Source organism: Patella vulgata, chromosome 7, assembly GCF_932274485.2.
Source record: "Patella vulgata chromosome 7, xgPatVulg1.2, whole genome shotgun sequence".
In the NCBI taxonomy this organism is placed as follows: domain Eukaryota; kingdom Metazoa; phylum Mollusca; class Gastropoda; family Patellidae; genus Patella; species Patella vulgata.
In genome coordinates this window covers 58,248,042-58,271,696 of record NC_065885.2, presented here as the reverse complement: position 1 = coordinate 58,271,696, position 23,655 = coordinate 58,248,042, and the positions used below count along the sequence as shown (strand labels likewise).

The window sequence follows — 23,655 nt, the reverse complement described above, 5'->3', positions numbered from 1 at the left end:
CAACATAAGTATACACATATACTACATACAACAATATACTATACACAATAAGTGTATACATATACAACAAGTGTACATACATATACAAACATACAACAAATATACATCCATATAATCAAATAACACACTATTTATGGATAACAATTACTGTGGTTTATTTCACTGCGACGTTTCAACAAGATTTCACAAGTCGTTATCAATCTTTTTGAAATGTCGCAGTGAAATAAACCACAGTAATTGTTATCCATAAATAGTGTGTTATTTGATTATGTTCCAATTACTAAATGCCATTTAAAGAATATACATCCATATAATATATGCAACAAGTTAAATATTTATATGCAACAAGTTAAATAATTATATACAACAAGTTAAATATACGATATACATCAAGTTAAATATACAATATACAACAAATATACATATACAGCATGTATACATACACTATATACAACAAATATATACCCATACTATACACAACAGGTGTACAACAAATATATATCCATATACTATATACAACAAATATACATATACTACAACATATACATATACAACAAGTGTATCCATATACATATACAACAAATATACATATAGTATATACAATAAATATACATATACTATATCCAACATTCCTCCATAAATCTGATAAATTAACACATACAAATCACTCCATGTAAAGTGTTAATTATGAAAACCAATATACATTCATCTGCTGTGATGTATATGTGTATTCCCATCAACTGTGTTGTATATTTCTATCAGCACACTATGATATACAATTTTACATATTTCATCAAAGTGAAATACCCATAAATGACTTACCTGTAATAATTGATGTTTTCTTATACAAGAAATTGATAACTGGTAGGGCAAATAGAAAATAAACGGATTATCATAAATTTAAATGAAATGAGTGGTGTATGAATATTTGAAGGATTTTAATAAATGGATAAATGAATTAATAGATGAAAGGATGAACTCAACTGAAATGAATGAATGTATAAATAAATGACGAAATTATAAAATGAAGGAATTTAAAAATGAAGGAATTTGAAAATGAAGGAATTCATAAAATGAAGGAATTTTTAAAATGAAGGAATTTTTAAGATTAAGGAATTCATAAAATGAAGGAATTTTTAAAATGAAGGAATTCATAAAAGAAGGAATTCATAAAATGAAGGAATTTAATAAGAAAGGAACTTAATAAATGATGGAATTTAATAAATGAATCTATTACATGGTTAAATGAATGAAAGGATGAATGAAACTGACATGGTGTTGTATAAATGAGGGAATTAAATTAATAAAGGAATTTAATTTTTAAAGGAATTTGAAAAATAACGGAATTTAATCAATTCGTTTTTTTGTCTGTAAATTCTTTTTTTTTGTCTGTAATATTACTGAAAAAATAGTATCACAGAGTATTTCAGTGGAGGGTTATCGACCACAAGGATTAAGGTGAATAACTTTCTTTTCTCTGTTAACATTATTGCTTAATTTAATCATTTTGAAGTTATATGGCACGCCTGAAGTTGTACGATAATGTTTGACGCATGGAACATAAAGGGTGGGGGTGGGCCACACTTCATCTGATTTGTTATATCATGGGCTTTATAATACATAATACATTATAAGGTCAATGGATGTGTTCTCGTCTTCATTAGCCTAGTCAGAGCAGAACTGGAGGACAATAAAACCACATTTCATTTCATTTATATATGTGTTATTTTTACTGACTGTGAGAGAGATTATACAGAATGGACAGACTGACCCCATATAATAATTTACGCTAATTATTTAATTAGATTAATTAGTTAATGAATCATTAGATATAAATACATTTATTTATCATATCCTGATATAGACATATGGATAATGGTTATTGCTAATGGACTGACTTAATAAATATACATTCTTTGTTGAATTGGTCAGTCATTATTATTTTATTTGACCGGTCATTGTTATTTGATTGAAAGTAAAACAACAATAAATGGAGATGAATTTATATACGCTTTGGCTTGTTTTCAAATCCATTATATCAGTATTGTATCTACTTATGTCGTACTGGGAATAAAATATTGTTTAAAACAACAATAACTAGAAACAAATTAAAATAAACTTTATGTCTTGTTTCTGAATCCGAGAGGGGGGAGGAGGGGATGTTGTGGATTGGGTGGCCGAATGGTTAACGTGTGCACGTTGAATCATAAGGTCTATCATTGAGTCAAGTGACATGGTTTTGATTGCTCACTTGTACATGACAAGGATTAGGGTCGTCTGTCCAACCTCGTGGGTTTTCTATAGGTCCCCCCGGATTCCTCCCACTGTTAAAGACCCCTACGCACAAGCTAATTATTGAAATAAAATTAAACCATATATGAATCTGAAAAGACCTTTGTGTCGAGTGGACCATAAACCCAGTTTCAATCTCTCTGTTTCTGAATCGATGTAATTTATTGTGTATTTATAATTAACAATAATGGAACTTGCTATTGATGGTCAAGGACTGAAAATTTGACTTTAATAAAGGGTAACTTATTTCTTCCAATAGTTGATCTATGTGTGGTAGCGTTAATTTATTGCAGCATTATAATTAATGACAGACCATTGGCAGTAATTTCCTGCCTGAATTTTTCTAATCATTCACCAATACCCGACTTCATCTTTATGTATATTTTACGCAGTTGACCTCAAATATTTGTTGTGGAATGGGGTTTAAATAAGACATGAAAATATTGATATGAAAAAAAGCTGAATAAACATAACCTGTCAGATGGTGATGAAATCCTAAACTCACTGTTGATTGGTTCTAAAGACTATGAACATAGAGAGGTGAAACCCCGCCCGTGGCGCTGAAATCTGAGATCTCTCCTGATAATTAGATCTATTATTTCATGTGTTTTCAAGTAAGATGGTACAATATTTTGTTGAATGAGTAAATAATGGGTATTTCTATAGATCACATAAGTGAGGGATCGCCGGAACTCAAGAAAAACAGATGCTTTGTTGATTAGTAGTGTTTAATCGCATAACTTTTTTGGTCTTAAACATACATTATGCAAAAGCTAAATCTGCCTATTCCTGGTCTTTCTTTAGGCCTGAAATGTTATCTAAATTATTAATTAGACAATGATTAATTTATCCAGACCACAATCAACCCTTGATGTCATCACTAGCCTGCGATATTTACTGGATTTGAATTCGATCTGCTGTTCAACTTTCATTGATGATTAAATCAAAAAATTGATAATCAAGACTATGTTTTTTATCGTACCAACTTTAGTAATGATGATCAAGGCTAGGCCTAAAATTCAAAAGCTTATATCTCGGTTCAGAGTGGATCGATTTGACTGAAATTTTCAGCAAATTCCCTTCCCATTATCCAGTTTTTAACTATTATAGTCAGAACTGCCAGTTCTTTATCTAATCTCCCACAATGCCCCTTTAATTGACTGTTTTATAAAATAAAAAAAATATAGGCTGTATATAGAGCTTTAACTGTCATATCATATAATTGTGTTTGAGATTTATCTTTTAAGTTAACAACTTGCATATTTCTATAGATAACATTATCTCTCAAGTTTGCTTTTTAAATGAGATGGTGATGTATCCAAAAATACACTCTTTCTCCAAAAGAAGAACTATTTTAATTAATTATTTTTTATTAATTTATGATAAACTCTTTCTCCAAACTAAGAACTATTTTAATTAATTATTTTTTATTAATTTATAATATAACCAAAAATAACATTTAAGAAATGTCATTCTGAGAGTCTTTATAGGATAAAAACAAAACGGTCAGTCACATCTCAAGGACATGATGTGTGTGTGTGTGTGGGTGGGTGTGTGGGGGTGTGTTTGTGAGAGAGAGAGAAAGAGAGACAGAGAGAGAGAGAGAGAGAGAGAGAGAGAGAGAGAGAGACTCACACAGACTAAGACATGTTGGGACGAACATGGTTCAATTTTATTTCAATAAACCCAGAGGACATCCCATACATCTAAAAAGGGGGAAACCATGTTCAGCCAACATCAAGTTGGGTCCTGGGACCTCCTACTTAGTGATCCAGCACCTTACTTACTGCGCCACAGTAGTTCATAAACAGACATAATACTTTATGCTAACTCTGTACATCTGGCAAGGTGAAACCAGGCTGGAAAATCCTGATGAACTCTCTTTGCCAACATCAGAATCGATCCCAGAACCTCCTGGTTACTGAGCCAGTGCCATACTCACCGAGCCAGTGTCATACTCACCGAGCCAGTGTCATACTCAATGAGCCAGTGCCATACTCACCGAGCCAGTGCCATATTCACTGAACCGCAAACTGACATTATAGTTTATGCTAATGGTTAATAACTAAAAGCCAATAATTTATTAATTACCCTCCGATACTTGTTTCCATGTTTAGATAAAGCGATAATACAGGAATCAATATGGATGTACTACAGCTGTTGAGTGAAACATGCAACACGAGAAGTCATCTAGTGCTAAACAATATAACTCTGATTTTATCCCCCGTCGATCCTCCATACTTTTTACGATAATTTGATAAAGATGATGGAAAGGCGTCTGTTTTATTCTGATTGAACATGATTATGGTTTTCTGCACCAGACCATGTTTATTTTTTCTCTGTGTATTAACAGATCTTGAATGGTAGAAGAAAAGGGTTTATTTTTTTACTTGGCAGGTACTTATCTTGGTGATGGACATCACAGAGGTTAAAGCCATAGTGGTTAAAAAGGTGCTAAAATAATGGGGGTTTAGGGTCTTCTCAGGGTTATTGTTAAGTCAGTTTATATTGTTTTCAATAGTTTTATAGTTTGTGGGTGGGAGGGGCCAATCTTTAGTTGATGCTTTTCTAGTAAGTAGATACCCTCAATCACCAATAAAAGGCATTTCTTAGCTGAATCGGTCATTTTAATAAGCTTTAGGATTATAGAAACTGTTTTGGAAGTTAGGACATTTATAAAAATCAATCATGGACAATTGTTTTGTATAGTCATGCATTATTTTAAGCACATAGTTCAAGCTGCTCATGGTCATTTGAGGGATTTCGAATCTCTTGCCAACAATAGTATTTTGAAAGTTCAGTATTATCAAAATTGTCCTCTACAGAATAGATAACAAATTCTAATTGATTTTACTTAGCTAAATCTGCCTATTGCAGGTCTCTCTTTAGGTCTGAAATGTTACATAAACTATTAATTAGACATTTATTAACATGAAAAAAAACGCTTATTGATGATCAAGCGCAAAAATGGATAATTGAGACTTTGTTTTTTATCGTACCGATTTTAGTAACAATGATCGAGGCTAGACCTAAAATTCTATCGCTAATATCTCGGTTTAGATTGGAGCAGTTTGACTGCAATTTTCAGCAAATTCCCTTTACATTATCTAATTTCTAACTATTATAGTGAGAACTGCCAGCTCTTTCTCTAATCTTTCATAATACCCCTTTAATCAAGTGGCAACTAAAATAAAATGACAAGCAAATAAAAACAAATTGATTGTGTCATTGGAGAGAAAGGAGTACAGTATACTCTGCCCAGAACCCCAAATATCCTATGGCTCCATTCTGTATGTTGCCTCTAAAGCTGATCAAGCAACTATTATTGAAATAAATTTCTACCATATGTTAGTCCCAAAATAACCTAGTTTGTGTTGATTGAACCTAAGCCTCTCTCTTCTCATGCTCTATATCTCTCCCTTTGCTATCTGGGGGTCACGGTGGCTAAGTGGGTAAGACGGTGGTTCGCTAGCCTGGAGGTTGAGTATTCGAGTAGCCGAGAAAGTTCATCCAGATTTCTCCAGTGGTTTCCCCTTGTCAGTGATGCAGGACGGAGGGCCGGGCAAGAACAGCTCTCTAGTCGTTTGGATGGGACGAAAAACTGAGGTCCTGTGTACACATTGGCGTGCACGTAAATGATTCCTTAACAGTTGGAATTTGAAAAAAGACTAGGCCGTAGTGCCGCTGTCCGGGCAAAATTCCCCTCATAGCACACTGTATGGCATATGCCCATCTTCATTAGCTCAGTTCGGAGCAGATCAGTAGGACCTTAAACCCCATTTCATTTCTTTTCCTTTCTTCTCTCATTCTCTCTCTTGCTTGATCTGTCTCTCTCCAAAGCTGATAAACATAACAGTAGTAAAACGCTTGACTTACAATAAGCCTGATTAATATACAATCTATCGAATACAATATCGATTCATTTCTCTTGTTTAGTGATCCTGGTACCTGTGAATCTCCTCGTCAATAATTATAGCCATGGTCTGCTGATGATTGATCCACACTTGCTGTGTTCGACCTTTATTGATGCATAGACCTGTTTACCAGTTGTCAGACCAACGTCAAGAAATATCATTGTAAGATATTTGGATTCTGTCAAGAAATTTCATTGTAAGATATTTGGATTCTTTTAACGACCAGATTAGTGCAATATGCATTTAATTGTTTTGAGGGCTTATTTTATTGGAGTATGTTGCAGGAATATCAGACCTTGTTAGACGTTTTTATTCCCCTTGGATGGAAGTGGATGTTTATCCGTACAAGTGAACAAACAAACGTTTATTAGGGTAGTGTCAAGAAGTTTTGACGACCAGATTAGTGTAGTGTGATTCAATTGTTGGAGGAGATGGGAGACAAGGGGTGAGGTCAGTCGTTATGAGGGGAGTCAAGGAGCGAGGGGTGGGGTTATTGAAGTATTTGTTGAATGATGATGAAGGATTATCTATTTAGATGTTCAGATCTGTTTACAGGTTGTCCGTCCGACCTTGATAAATTTCATTGAAATGCTTTAAAATTGTTTTGAAGACTATATTGTTGTACGTTGAATTTGATTATGTTTTTTATGTTTGTTCCGAGTATATGTTGACTGTTGAAGGATGATCTATTTTAGATGCTCAAAGCTGTTTACAAGATTTCTGTATGGCCTTGAGAAATTTGATTGTAAGGCTTTTAGATTGTTTTCAAAGAGCATATTGTTGTAGTGTGAATTCAATTCAATTTTTAAATTTTTTATCAAAGTACATGTTGACAGTTGGAGGATTATCTAGCCTTGAAAAAATTGTTTGTAAGACTTTTTGATTGTTTTAACTACCAGATTTTTGTAGTGTTAATTGAATTGTTTTGTTTTATTTTAATGGATTATGTATTTTAGATGCTTGAACTTATTTACTTATTATCTCTCCAGCTTTGATCAATTTAATTGTTATGACAGCAATGTTCATCCACAGTACCTCTTTGGTTCAGCCACTGCACATAGGGTGACCAGATGTGGACAGCATCGTCTAATCCACTCAATATCTAAACCATAAGATAATATAGAGAGTTGATTGTGGCGTTTGATGTTAATAAATGTTTCAATAATAACATTTAAACCCAGAAAAATGCTTGGCAAATTTAGTTATTACTTAATTTCTTTTTAGAGAGAGATAGATAGAAATGAGGTTTAACGTCCACTAAACACAAACTAGGTCATTTCGGGACTAACATATGGTTCAATTTTATTTCAATAATTCATGTGCGCATAGGGGACTTTAGCAGTGAGAGAAAACCCACAAGGTTGGACAGGTGACCCTACTCCTGGTTACGTTCAACCGGGGAATCGAAACCACGCCAGTTGAGTCAATGACAAATATTATGATACAACATGCACACGGTAACCATTCAGCCATCCCACCCCCCTAATTCCTCTTTAATATAGGTGCTTTGTTAGTGTGTAGGGTATATACCCAGTATAGATGACCCAAGGTAGGGTATTATTTATCTATAGGTAAACACCTGTTAGTATGTAGGGTATATATCCAGTATAGATGACCCAAGGTATGGTATTATTTATCTATATATAGTCAATTATAAGGTGATTGACAGATCAATCTAACTGTTTGATATACCTGCCAATCTTGTCACTCTATATGATTGATTCATGTAATATATTACACTAGCAATAATATTGGTTATCCGAACAATAACAAATCCCTCGGCTGGTTATGAATAGTACTAAGCAATAGGACTTTAAAGGCACTTATATAAAATGGGGTATAACGTCCTACTGCTCGGACAGCAGAACTAAGGTCTACTCTTATATCGATTTCCAAATGTCAAGACTTCTTTTACTCAGGACTAGACACTGTTCTTGCCAGGTCCTTCGTACTGCACCACTGACAAGGGGAAACCATGTTTGAAAGTCTGTGGGAAATTTCTCAATTTTTTTTTTAGTTTAACGCATTCGGTCGATGCAGCAAACTAAGACTTTAAACCCCATTTCGTTTTGACATTTTTTATGCTGGGGGGTGGGGGGTGGCTGAATGGTTAGCACTTGTGCGCTGTATCATAAGGTCTGTCATTGAGTAAACTGGCGTCTTTCAATTTTAGGTTGTACGTGACAAGGAGTAGGGTCGCCTGTCCCACTTCTAAAGACCCCTATGCACAAGCGAATTATTGAAATAGAATTGAACCATGTGTTAGTCCCGAAATGACCTAGTTTGTGTCGAGTGGACATTAAACCCCATTTCTCTCTCTCTCTCTCTCTATTTTTTATGGTGGGATATTGTGGCTTTAATGTAACATTTTTCAATGAGTTATTGATTATTGTCAAGTTGATGTATTCATGTCTTTAAGCTATTTTAACATATAATTGAATAATCAAAGGGATTTTGTAATCAAGATCTATAAATAACATAATTACATCAATAATGCCTAAAGCATTGCATTTCCTCTTAGTAAGACAGATTGGTTTGCATTTCGTATTGATATTAAAACCTTCTATACTCACATGTCGTTCTGACTTTGACACCAAGGCAGGCTGCCTAACAATTACTGGTTGCTTCTGTAAGAGAAAAAATTCGACCTTGTGCACTAAAATCTAGTCAATCTTGCTTAGTTTTTGGGGAACGGTTGACATATATAATTGATTCTATCTACTCAGAATAGAAATTGTATTGAAATTCATGCAAGCATTTAACGTATTAATTTCTTTTAGTTATATGCATTTGATAAAATCAAACAATCATATTTATATTTATTTGAATGAATTATATACAATATATTGGTCGTCACTAGTCAGTTTGTTTAAGCTGTATTAATGGTCCTTATCTGACCCTGGGTGGTTAAATAGTCCAAAACATGCTGTTTAGATCGTAAGGTCTGTTATTGAGTCAAGGGGCGTGGAGTCGATTCCCCGCTTGTACCTGTGTGGTTTCCCCCATGTCAGTGATGCAGGACGGAGGGCCTGACAAGGACAGCTGCTAGTCGTTCGGATGGGACGAAAAACCGAGATCCAGTGTACATATTGGCGTGCACGTAAAAGATTCCTTAACAGTTGGAATTCGATATAAGAGTAGGCTGTAGCGCCGCTGCCCGGGCAAAATTTCCCTCGTAGCACACTGTGTGGCGTATGCCCGCCTTCATTAGCCCAGTTTAGGAGCAGAACAGTAGGACGTTAAACCCCATTTCATTTCATTTCATTTGTACCTGACAAGGAGTAGAGTCGAGTGCCCAACCTTGTGGGTTTTCTTGGGTCTTCTGGTTTCCTTCCACAGATAAAGACACCAACGCGAAAGTGAATTATTAAAATAGAATTGTGCCATATGTTAGTCCCAAAATGGCCTAATTTATGCCGAGTGGGTGTTAAACCCTGTTGATCTATCTCTGTATACAATCTATATTGCATTGTTTGACACTCGCCTGTTTCTTTAAGCCTTGACCTGCACGAAACAATATGCACTCTTCAGATATTTATGATATATGGCGTGACAGAGTCAACATTTTTTCAGTGTTTAGAAATGGAAATACCTAGTCAAAAGAAAAAAAAGCATACATGTGATTAAGTCGTTTGTTACTAGACAACACATCGCATAAAAACACATATATATAGTTTACCTTTATAAAGACATATAAACATACATATATAGTTTGGCTTTATAAAGGCATACCAATATGCAAACATGTGAATAAGTCGTTTGTTACTAGACAACACATCACATAAAAACAGTTACCTTTATAAAGACATGTCGCATATAGACATACATATATAGTTCGGGTTTAAAAAGGCATACTGATATGTATTTTTTATGATAATATGGGTGTTTATACGAACGTGTATAACCTCTTAACCCCGGGATAATTCCCTCAAGCTTTCTACTTGATTGAATTGAATAAATTTAACATGGATCATTGGGCAAGCTGTAATCAGTAAACAGTATGGCGTATTTACATTGTGTGCAATAAACCATTACAACTAAGCTATTTACTATATGAGTTTCTGCCTACCTGGATAATCTTTAGTTGTTGTTTGGACACCATGCATTAAACGTCGTCAGGCTCTGCTTGAAGTTTCGACCATTTGTAAATTATTTTCAAACTTTCGCAATGGTAAGATGTTTGAATTTTTTGTAAAGTTTATTATGCAACAGCGTTTTTGGATGGATTTATATTATTCTTTTTTTGTTTTCGATGAAATTAATGTTTTTATTTGAAAGAGTTTTTTGGGTCAGAAGTTGGATTTGTATCAAATAGGTTTCAGTGTCAGGAGATTTTGTGAAGTTGGATTTTCGTATTGCCTTGATTGTCAGGCTATATTGAACTAATATCTGATAATCTTATTAAAACTTACCGAAGTGATTCCCCCTTGTCAGTGGTCCAGATCGGAGGACCTGACAAGGATAGATGTCTAGTCATTCGAATGGGACGGAAAAAAGCGAGGTCCAGTGTATACATTGGCATGTACGTAAAAGATCTCTTAACAGTTGGAATTCGATATAAGAGTAGGCCATAGTGCCACTACCCGGGCAAAATTTCCCTCATAGCACACTGTATGGCGCATGACCGCCTTCATTAGCCCAGTTCAGAGCAGAAAAGTAGGACGTTAAACACAATTTCATTTCATTTCTTATTAAAAAACATATAAAAGTTAATTCTGTGCCAGACAAATTGGCAGACACTAAAGGGATTGTGCCTGATAAAATGTGAATCTGTGCCTGACAATATCTGTGACAGGTGTCTTATTTCCAGTCTTGCTATATAACTAGGTTCCCACTGTTGTACGATACAATATGATACGATTGTCCCTATTGAGTCCACGATCTGGTACGTGTACTTACGTTCCGATACGATCAACATGATTGCTATGACTGACCCCAATATATGACAAGACCTGATATGATCACCATAATTCCTCCATAATTAAAGACACGATTTCAATTGTAACGCTTGTCGTGATAGTGGTAACCTACCATTGCTAAATGCATATAATGGCTTCACAACTCGATACATGGAGTTGATGTGCATCTTGTTTAAATTTTTCACTCACAGGAGAGAGTCATGGTGTCTTGGTAAAAGTTCCTAGCATATGTCTGCACTAACTCAGTCGGTTCAGAAAAGCGAAATCAAATAAAATGAATTGGGAGTTTATGGTTCTACTTTTCATGTCCATCTTGTTTAAATTTTTCACTCACAGCAGAGAGCCATGGTGTTTTGGTGAATATGGTTCCAAGTTTGATCATGGTGTTGACCGGGGAAAGTTCCTAGCGCATGTTTTCATTAGCTCAGTTGGTTCAGAAAAATGAAATCAAATAAAATGAAATGTCGGGATTAACGTCCAATTTTTCTGAGATGTGCACCTGTTCTTGAATCCTCTCTGTGTTTAAGTTACTTTAATAACTACTTCTTTCTGACAGGATAATTTTAATGATGTAATTTTGATATATTGAAACCATTTCTTTCCTAAATTACTTAAAGGCCAGCTGAGTAAACTTATAGACTTTGAATCAGAAAATAAGTCTAGTTTCAGTGCTATAATTTCTCACTTGGTTAATATAAATATAAAAAGATATATTGGCACAACTTATTTATCTTATATTGTTGGCCTGGCAAGCAACAGTGTCTAGTTGTTAGGATGAGAAAAAAAAACAAGGTCCTGTGTACTCATTGGTTCGCACGTAAAAGAACCCTTAACAACTAGAATTCAATGGCGGCAGAAACATCGCTGCCCGCTTAAAATTTCCCTCATAACTCACTGTGTGATGTATACCCGTTTTTATGAACTCTTTTGGTGCAGAAGAATAGGACAATAAACTCTGTTTCATTTCTGGATGGTTCTTTTTAAAAAGGCACACGTGTGCCCCTCTCCATTTCACTCCAAAATGGCTTCTGTGTTCTTATAATTACGGCTGATTATAAGTTCTTTCAGAAGATTCAGTACAATTTCTTCTGAGGGATCTTTTAATAGGTTAGAAATTATATTATTAGTCCTTTCAGAATATGTTTTTCGTTACAAATTTCATCTGAGGGATGTTAGATTTCAGTCAAGTGATTAAAATGTTGAATTTGTTTACCAGATATTGAATGTAAGTGTACTTGTTAAGGGTGTTGACCTCTGTAACCAGATGTTATAATTGTATATATTATAAAGCCATGGATTATTAAGTCTTAACTTGTTCTCAATTTCTCATTAAACTTGTGTTAGTACTTTTCCTTCTGTGGTATAAATATTTGTATATTGGTGCTGTAGTTTTCTGTGGTATCATCCTAGGTGGAAATGGATGTTAAGAACAAAAACATCAAAAACAAAGGTGTAATTTTCAAATACTGATGTTTTTGTCTGCGATATTTCACCGTCATTAACAGACTTTAATCAGCACGAATTTTTGTAGTATATATATTGTATACTGGTGTTCTTGTCTTCGATATCACCTCCGGTAGTGGACTTTAATCAGAATAAACGAATGTATACTGGTAGTGTATGTATAATGTATACTGGTGTTCTTGCCTGCGATGTCGCCATCAGTAGTGGACTTCAATCAGCACGAACGAAGTAGCGGACTTTAATCAGCACGAACGAATGTATACTGGTGGTATATACATATCGTATACTGGTGTTCTTGTCTACGATATCACCGTTGGTAACAGACTTTAATCAGCATGAACGAATGTATACTGGTAGTGTATGTATATCGTATACTGGTGTTCTGTCTGCGATATCGCTATCGGTAACAGACTTTAATTAGCATGAACGAATGTATACTGGTGGTATATACATATCGTATACCGATGTTCTTGTCTTCGATATCACCGTCGGTAGCGGACTTTAATCAGCACGAACGAATGTATACTGGTGGTATATACATATCGTATACTGGTGTTCTTGTCTACGATATCGCCATCGGTAACAGACTTTAATCAGCACTAATGAATGTATACTGGTAGTGTATATCGTATACTGGTGTTCTTGTCTGCGATATCAATTATTAGATAGTGTGTTTCATCTTTTGTTTCATAGGTAATGCATTAAAAAAATAAAGTTTAATTTCTTTTGCTATGTAAACTACTCAAATGAGGAAGTGGTATCAGATGTTCTAGAAAGAACAGACACACATATGGCCAGCTGGAAACGACCATTTGATTTGAACATGGATACATGTAACTTTAGAATCAGATGTTAATGTAATCTTATTTGTCGAGTGGTCTACAATCTGATATGTGTACTTTAGATCATACGGACAGTTATTGAGTTAAGTGACGTAGTTTCCATCCCAAGCTTGTATATGTCACCCGGTATCTATGATTACCTGTCCAACCTTGTAGGTTTTCTCGTTCCATGGATTGTGTCAAGTTAAACTCTTTTTCTCTCATTTGAATATAGACAAGTCGCCCAAGTCTGCAACAGTTGTATGACATCATTTATTTGTTGATAATGAATATGTGATTAGTTTTTCGTGCATCTGCATGTATGAGTGGTATTAACAAGCCGCCAGACTATCACCCATTACAACTATTGATGTTTTAAGGTGACTATTCCTGTGTATTAACCGTCTGTAAAGTCATCAGGGTTTGATATTGAGATAATATTAACCTCCAATTAACCTCCTGGCTGAACGGTTAGCGCATGCGCGTTGTATCATAAGATCTGTCATTGAGTCAACTGGCGTGGTTTCAATTCCCCAGTTGTACATGACAAGGAGTAGAGTCGTCTGTCCAACCTCGTGGGTTTTCTCTGGTCCTCCAGTTTCCTCCCACTGCTAAAGACCCCTACACGCAAGCGAATTATTGAAATAGAATTGGACCATATGTTAGTCACTCATATTAAGATAATATTACCCTCCAATAAATCACAAGTGTTAATTTCACATGCACATAATGTTGATATTGGATAACTATTACTCACAAGTGGCGATAATTTTTATAGTTTGTGTCGATGTTTAACTCAGATGGCAACTGGAGGTTTTAATTTTGAATAACAACCTGGAAAGCATTTGCCATCTACTACACAACATAATATAAAGTTATTTATATGGAGAACTTAGTTAAGCAAATTATTGATATCAAATTGAACCATATGTTAGTCCCAAAATGACCTAGTTTGTGTTGTGTGGATATTAAACCCCATTCCTCTCTCTCTCATTATTAGCCTCTGGTTGGTGCAGAAAAGTTATGACATCAAACCCCATTTCATTTCATTATATTTGAAATTGATTTGTATATTTATTTGTGAGATCTTGCTAGTTAAACATACATTATGCAAGAGCTAAATCTGCCTATTGGGGTCTTTCTTTAGGCCAGAAATGATTTCTAAATTATTAATTAGACATTAATTAACTTATCCAGGCCATAATCAACTCTCGATGGCATCAGATTTCTCCGATATTAAATAGATTAGAACAGTTCAGCAAAATATTTTGATTTAAGCTAAAAATGGAGGAGCGAGACTTAGCTTAGAACAACCATTATGGTTGTTGCAATTATTGCACATGTCTTGTCAAACCTTCAGAGGCTAAAATCTTTGCTTGCAAGTGAGTAATTTGAATGAAATTTTCAAGTTATTCATTTTACATTATCTATTTTCGAACTATTATAGCAAGAATGGCTAGCTCTTTATCTAAATTTTACATAATGTATCTTTAAATCTCATTTTATTTGTTATTTGTTTAGTGAATGTATAATTTATCCAACAAACGTTTAATTTTCTACCACTTAACAGTATATAATTATGGCTATGACTAATTTGAATATTTTGAGAGTAATGAAGAATTGTCATATATAAATTTGATATGGGCGTGTTGTTAAACTTCACTAGTCACTAGTCCACATAGCTGCAGTAATATTAGATCAGGTTTATATTGAATAAGTTACCCCATGTTGCAAGGTTAGAGTTCATTTCCAATTTTCTAACATGCAATAATCCTTAATTTTTAATTTCATCTTTAAATACAGCAATAAATACAAAATTAATAGTACCAAAAAACTGTAAATATATACTATTCAAAAAAAGTAGGGGATATTTGATTTTTAAGTGTTATTAAAGTCACCTAATGAAACTGACGAAGAAACAAATGACAAAATGAAATGAAGTTCACATTCATCGATTTATTCCAAATGATCGTTAGACTAAGTAAGGCACAGACTGACCATTATAAGGGTAAAATGATACCCGGGGTCAAACAGCAAAGTTACCACAGCATCACAACCAAGTCAGTAACGGGTAAATCCTCCTCTGTTTGCCAAACAAGCATTGATCCGACGTGGCATACTCCTAATGAGACGTCTAGGGTCATTTTGGTCCAGATTGTCCCATTCCTGTTGCAACGCAGCAGCAAGTTCTTGGACATTGGCAGGACGTTGTTGACGTTGACGTAACCTCTGTCCAGGAATGTCCCAGACATGCTCGATGGGGGAGAGGTCGGGACTCAGTGCTGGCCAAGGTAATGTGGTGATGTTCTGTTGTTGGAGGTAACCTGTAACGATCCTGGCCCTGTGACATCTTGCGTTGTCATCCTGGAAGATGAAACGGCGGCCATGACGTCGTGCGAACGGCACAACATGGACTGCCAAGATGTTGTCCCGGTAGTACTGGCCTGTAACACGCCCTGCAACAACATGTAAAGCCGTTCTTCCAGCAACAGTGATGCCTCCCCACACCATAACAGAACCACCCCCAAATCGATCATGTCTGATGACGTTAACGTCTTGGAAGCGCTCGTTTCGACGACGCCACACCCTCCTACGTCTGTCCAAAAAATCAACAGTGAACCTTGACTCATCTGAAAACATCACATTGCTCCAGCGTCGATTATCCCAGTGTTGACGATCCCTACACCAACGACGTCTTGCCTGAATGTGATGATCTCTCAAACAAGGGATCACGCGAGGACGTCGGGCGCGAAGGTGACCCCTATGCAGTCGATTCCGAATCGTCTGGCCACTCACTCTCACACCAGTGTCTGTTTGAAGACGAGCGCTGATCTGATTTGCTGTGATGACACGATTTCTCAAGGCCAAGGTACGGATAAATCGATCCTGGGCTTGAGTTGTCGCCCTTGGTCGACCTGAGGGTGGTCTGTCCTGTACAGATTGTGTATCACGGTATCTGGACCATAGCCTGCTTATGACAGACTGAGAAACATTCATCGTCCGCGCCACAACCGCCTGTGTTGTGCCGATCTGTAGCATGCCAAGGGCACGTAACCTTTCATTTTGGGTAAGCCGACGCATATCAAAATTTGTTTTTTGGTCACTAAAACAATTAAACTGATGTTTCCACCCTGGAATTCAATGCCACAATGACTGTAACATTCAAAGTCAGAGTCGTGCAAATCTTGGGTTGGACCCCCATGATGATCCCAAGCATCACCTGCATTCCATGCGGTAGCTATTGGTGCGTTTGGGCGTCACATGTAACTGGAAATGTTTCTTCTGTTAGGTTCTATAGTGACTTTTTTCGTAGTCATTTGCATATTTTAGTATTATGCCCCCAAAATCAAATATCCCCTACTTTTTTTGAATAGTATATTTAGCTATACATAGATTATTTTTAGCACAGTATATGAAATATCTTGAATATACAATTATATGAAATTAATTAATATATAAAGATTATTTATAGCACAGTTATATGAGATATCTTGAATTTGCAAATATATGACATTAATAAATTTAGGTTTAAAAAGAAGCACAATTAAAAATGGCACAGATAATAAATGCACAAGTGAAGAAATTGGAAAATAAAGGGCACATCTTAAAATAAAATAATAACAACACACAGCATGACGTATGCCCGGTTGGAACAGAAAAGTAGGACGTTAAAATTCATTTCACAAATCTTCTTTCTGTTGATTGTCATTCCTTTCAGTATTTTATCTAAATGAAATGGCTTCTAGCCAGATTGGATTGAATAAAATAAATAAATGAATCAATATTAAAATGTCTGGACCATCTGCTACACACATACCTATATAATATAAGTAATATTGATTGTATACAAGTTTACGTAGGATTGTACCCTTTACTGATGTATTGACCAACAATGCATAGTGGGATATATTCATGCGTCTGGCATACTGCAGTACATATGTAGATAGGAAATGCAACTGCAAGATAATTGCTCAACAATTGATAGACTGAACAAACCATGTAGCAGAGGCACTGAGGTAATTGTCATATACACCAACAATGTATGGTGGGTTATATTCAATTGGCATACTGCAGTACATGTAAATAGGAAACACAACTGCAAGATAACTGCTCAACAATTGATAGACTGAACAAACCATGTAGCAGAGGCACTGAGGTAATTCTCTTATACACGAACAATGTATGGTGGGTTATAGTCAATTGGCATACTGCAGTTCATGTAAATAGGAAACACAACTGCAAGATAACTGCTCAACAATTGATAGACTGAACAAACCATGTAGCACTGAGGTAATTCTCATACACACCAACAATGTATGGTGGGTTATATTCAATTGACAATCTCAACAACCCATAGCAATGTTAGAGATACCTGTATGGCTTACATGTTGATAAAAACAGAATGATGTATAATGTCATATGTAATTTAAAACTCTCTATATTTGTGGAGGATTTAAGTCAACAGGAGAAGGAAACATATGTGTATTGATTCCTAGAAAATATTTATTTTGGGGAAATTATTTCAATTAGGACTGATGAATTTCCAGTAGATTTTACTTCCTGTTTTTACAGCGGAGAACTTGTGTTTTATTTTGGTAAGTGAGATGGCTTAAGGTTTGATTTATACTAAGCACAAATATGTAACTGAGGGCTACCATATGTTATACAAATTTCTTTTATTATTATTGATTCTGTGCAGAATCTTTCGGTTGTGGAGGCAAACTGGTTGACCCCCCCCCTGGAAAAGTAGTTTTAAGAACAGAGAATTTGTATTTTATTTTGGTGGGATGATTCAAGCGGGTTAAGATTTTAGTAGGAAGAAATGTGTACGGTAATTTCTTATGGCTCACATATTGTAGAACTTTGGACGACTCCCTAGAAACTCAATGAATTTAAACAGGTGAATCTACACATATAGAATCTGAGTTTGGCAATTTGTGAGTACCAGCTGTCTCTCAGTTTAGCTGTGGTTAGTGATTGGGTTTGTACTCGAGGCAGGGCATGCTTTCTACTTCTGTTACAACCAGCAACTCTTCTCATGAAATTTTTTAGATCTCTTTGTGAATTCAAGTCCAATTTGACACTCAGTGGTTGGGTTATCATGTGCTTAAGGCAGGATATGCTTTCTCCTTTTGTAACAACCAGTAACACTTCTCATGCAATTCTTTAGATCTCTTTGTGAATTCAAGTCCAATTTGTCACTCAGTGATTGGGTTATCGGGTGCTTAAGGCAGGATATGCTTTCTCCTTCTGTAACATCCAGTACCACTTCTCATTTGTTTTCACCAACCAGAGAAATATTTGTTAAATAGTTTGATCAATAGTTGGAGTTATGCTGTCTCAGTGGGTATGGTGGTGCTGGTTCAATCCTGGTGTTGGTCTAGAAAGTTCCTCAGGATTATCTACCCTGATTTTCTCTGTCAGTGGTAGAAGACGTTCTTTCAGATGGGACGAAAAACTGGAATTCCCTTAATAATAGCACACTGTATGGTGTATGCCTGTCTTCATTTGCTCAGCTTGTGCAGAAAAGTGGGCCATAAAAAGCACATTTCATTTTGTTTTAGTGGGGTTGGGTGGTCAAATGGTTAGCGCGTGCACATTGTATCATAAGGTCTGTCATTGAGTCAACTGGCATGGTTTCGATTACCCGGATGTGCGTGGCAAGGAGTAGGGTTGTCTGTCCAATGTCGTGGATTTTCTCTGGGTCCTCTGGTTTCCTCCCACTGCTAAAGACCCCTACGAGCAAGCGAATTATTGAAATAAAATAGAACCATATGTTAGTCCCGAAATGACCTAGTTTGTATCAAGTGGACATTAAACTATCTCTCTCTCTCTCTCTCTCTCTCTCTCTCTCTCTTGTCAATGGTGTAGGATGTTTTTTCTTATGGGACGGAAAACTGAAATTTCCTTAAAAGCACACTGTATGTTCTATGCCTGTCTTCATTAGCTCAACTGGTGCAGAAAAGTCGGCCATAAAGCACATTTGATTTTGTTTTATTTATGAAGATACTATAGTGTGTGTGACTTGATTGAAGATGACACCTCATCTAGATCATGATGACATATAAAACTACAGCAGATGATTTTACTATCTTGTATTCTTGGGGATTCAGAAATTAAAAAATACTAATTTTAGTTAATGATTTCCGGGGAATTAAGAATCTGTTCAACTCATTGAGATAAAAACTGTGAGTTTGGCTACAGACCAATTTTCATATCACATATAATTGTTTTACATCTATAGTCATAAGACTATTTGATTTGGAGGATGGTGCCACGATTATACCAAAAGATGATTTTGAATATGATATTTTTCAAAAATAAAATACCCATTAAAATCTTTAAAGGAGCTAAATCTCTATTCTTTGGCAACTAAAAATCAACACAAATGGGTTGCAACGCATATAATAATGTAATATGAATGTATATTTACTATTTTACATTAAATTGTTTCTGATTTTACTGTAATTTCTAATCATTTATGTTCTGCGAAATACGCGAAGAGTCCAAATTGAATGGCATTATTTGCCGTCTGGTTTTTCCAGTCTGCGCCGGTCGTATTCTCCTGTGGAATATGTTTAGCCTTGTTCATCAAGTCACTTCATTATTCATTACAAATGGCAAATAATTTGTGTGCCAATTTTAAAATTTTCATTTTATCTTAAATATTGGATGTCAGAAGTCCATCTTTTCACATTAAGATAACAACATCAATGTTGATTTAAATTGACCAATAAGTCATGTTTGCAATGTTGAAGACTTTTGATGATATTGAGTTAAAGACTTGCCTCCTTTAAAAGCTCTTCTCAACACCATTCCAAGTCCTTTGTTCTTGACATAAAACAAATGTTAAAAATTCATTTCACTTTAAATTCTGTTAGCATTGATTTTAAACTTGATTAATTGTCTGTACATGTGGTCATGTTATATAATCTAAATGTTTTTAATTAGATCTAATTAACTATTAATACTGCTATATATCCCTCATTCATTTTCTAATTGATTTTTTGTTAAAACGATAGTCACGATCAATGATGACATTTTGCTCCAAGATATAAACGGTCTATCATGATGACATTTTGCTCCAAGACATAGGCTTTGTACCATGATGACATTTTGCTCCAAAGATATAGGCGGTGTACCATGATGACATTTTGCTACAAGATATAGGTGGCGTACCATGATGACATTTTGCTACAAGATATAGGTGGCGTACCATGTTTTGTGATCTGGAAGACTGAAAATTGTCAGTAATTTGTTTCCATAGAAATAAAATGAAATGAAACAGGGTTTAACATCCTGGTTTTCTGAAACATCCAGACTAATGAAGACAAGCACATACCATGTAGTGTGCAATGAGGGGAATTTTGCCCAAACAGCTCCGTTTCTGGCTGCTCTTTATTGAATTCCAACTGTCAAAGTTTCTTTTATGTGTACACTGATGGACACATGGGACCATGATTTTGCCTCCCAAACTCTTTTTCTCGTCAGACCATCGCTTATTCACCATGTGAAATGCCAAAAATGTTTTCCTTGTCAGGCCATCGCTCTTTCACCATGGGAAATCCTGAGAATGTTACTCGACCAACACTGGGATTGAACCTGGGACCTTATAGGTGACAAGGAGTAGGGTCACCTGGGTTTTCTCAGGGTCATCAGGTTTCCTCCCACTGCTAAAGACCCCTAGGCGCAAGTGAATTATTGAAATAAAATTGAACCATGTGTTAGTCCCGAAATGACCTAGTTTGTGTCGAGTGGACATTAAACCCCATTTCTCCCTCCCTCTCTCTCTCTCTCTCTATCTCTCTCTGAAGCTGGGACCTGGTTAGTGAGCCAACACCAGGATTGAACCTGGAACATGGTTAGTGAGCCAGCACCTTACTCACTGAACCACTGTGGGCCCCAACAGAAAAATGGGACGTTGAACTCCATTTCACTGATTCTGTCTTTAAATAGCGATAAAGATAGACTAGATCTTACAGTTTTTTTAATGTATAACGCTTGAAATGACAACTTTTGCTGGAAAAGAAATCTATATTTGTCCGAAAAGAGTGTTAAGACTTGTAATTATCACTGTGTTTACAATATGTTGTCCGCGGTGAATTGTATCGTGTTGGGACATATACTTACTGTACATTAAGAAATGAAACCGTCTTTGATTTCTACGTGAAGACATGTCTCTACATAATGATTATACAATAAAAGGGGTGTGGTTTTGGTGTTGAGAAAAAGTTGTAAAATAGAGTAATTAGAAAAATAACCCACGAGATCCTAGGATATGAAATGAAATGAAATGGGGTTTAGCTTCCTATTGTTCTGCTACGACTGGGCTAATGAAGACGAGCATTCAACATGCATTGTGCTATGAGGGAAATTTTTCCTGGACAGTGGTGCTAAAGCCTACACTTATATCGAATTCCAACTTAAGCCTACACTTATATCGAATTCCAACTGTCACATCATTATGTACATGGGACCTTGGTTTTTTGTCCTATCCAAACAACTAGATAGCTGTCCTCGTCAGTCCTGCACCACTGACTAGGGGAAAGCCAGATGCAACTGTGTAATCATTATGAACATAACAGAATTTTTGACAGAATTGTATTTATGTCGTCCCCAAATTACCCTCTCTCTCTCTCTCTCTCTCTCTCAAAATAGATAAATAAATTATAGGTAATAGATATATTGTACTGTATTGATAAAGTAAAAAAATCCTCAACACTCTATAATTCACCCCAACAATCCTTAACACTGCAGATCATTTAAAACAGATTTATAGAAAGCCACATATCACATAATTATATTGTATTACAAAATAAATTATAGGTATTTACCAAGCTTAATCTTGGGTCTAAATCCCTATATAAACATATTCATTGTTGTATAAAATTGGATTATTATTGACATTAATAAAAAAAATATAGATTATACGTTGTTATTGCCTATCTATTAAAGAACTTTTTATGCAATTCAACTGAAAATGAGACTTTAATACAGTTGATTTTTAACCTCATATAAACATTTTTTTTTTGCTTATCAATCAGATATTTTGTTATCATCTGCTTTACTCTGTGGGGGGGGGGGGAATGGTTAGCACGTGCGCGTTGTATCATAAGGCCTGTCATTGAGTCAACTGGCGTAGTTTCGAATCACCGGTTGTACGTGACAAGGAGTAGAGTCGTCTATTCAACCTCGTGGGTTTTCTCCGGGTCCTCTGTTTCCTCCCACTGCTAAAGACCCCTACGCGCAAGCGAATTATTTAAATAAAATTAAACCATATGTTAGTCCCGAAATGACCTAGTATGTGTCGAGTGGACATTAAACCCCATTTCTCTCTCTCTCGCTTTACTTTAATGAAGACAGCGCTATAGATATGTTTTGTTAGAAGGATAATAAATAATAGTGTAATGAAAACCTGTTAAAATTTCATCGCTCAGGTAAACACTATATTGTTAGACTATTAAAAGTTTAAATTATCTAGCAAGATATTATATAACAATAAAAACATTCTAATGCAATACTATTATTATTATATGTGTTGATCAGGTAAATTGCATTGCTCAGGTAAACACTATATTGTTAGACTTTATTAAAAGATTAATTATCTAGTAAGATATTATTTAACAATGAAAACATTCTAATGCAATACAATTATTATTATATGTGTCGCTCAGGTAAAATTGTAAACTTTACAATATTGTTAGACTATTATAGAAGGTTGAATTTAACTATTATATTAATATGTAAGAACATACATATATATTGTGTTATATGCTAATATGTGTCCCTGAGGAAAATTGTTATATTGTTATAGACTTTAAAGAAAACTGAATTTAACTACTGAGCTATATGAATATGTAATAATGAAAAACTTTAAATGCATTATAATTATTATAGAGGTAGATAACAGTGTTTATTTAAAGGGTAGATATAATAGTATATTCATATATTCTTTATATACCAAACAACTTAAATACTAATAAATAATGATCAATAATACCATAATCAAATATACCAAACATTGTTTAATATGCCACCATAATAATAAAAGAATAATATCATATTAAGATTCAATATTTGGTATCTGAGTCTAGAAAAACAAATAACGCATACACCCACAGTTTGTGTGTAGGTTGACATGCGACCCCCGTCAAATATCTACACATTCATTATTTCGTTTACGTAAAATATGACCTCCTGAGCGTGAACTAATTTCTATAGAAATGAAATTGAATAGATCGGAGT

At 35.2% G+C, this 23,655-nt stretch overlaps 1 protein-coding gene across 1 annotated transcript in view; it reads left to right on the top strand.

Moving 5' to 3' along the window:
• The window catches only part of LOC126827515 (uncharacterized), a 118,283-nt gene that overhangs the window by 49,243 nt on the left and 45,385 nt on the right, over positions 1 to 23,655 (top strand). The window lies entirely within an intron of this gene.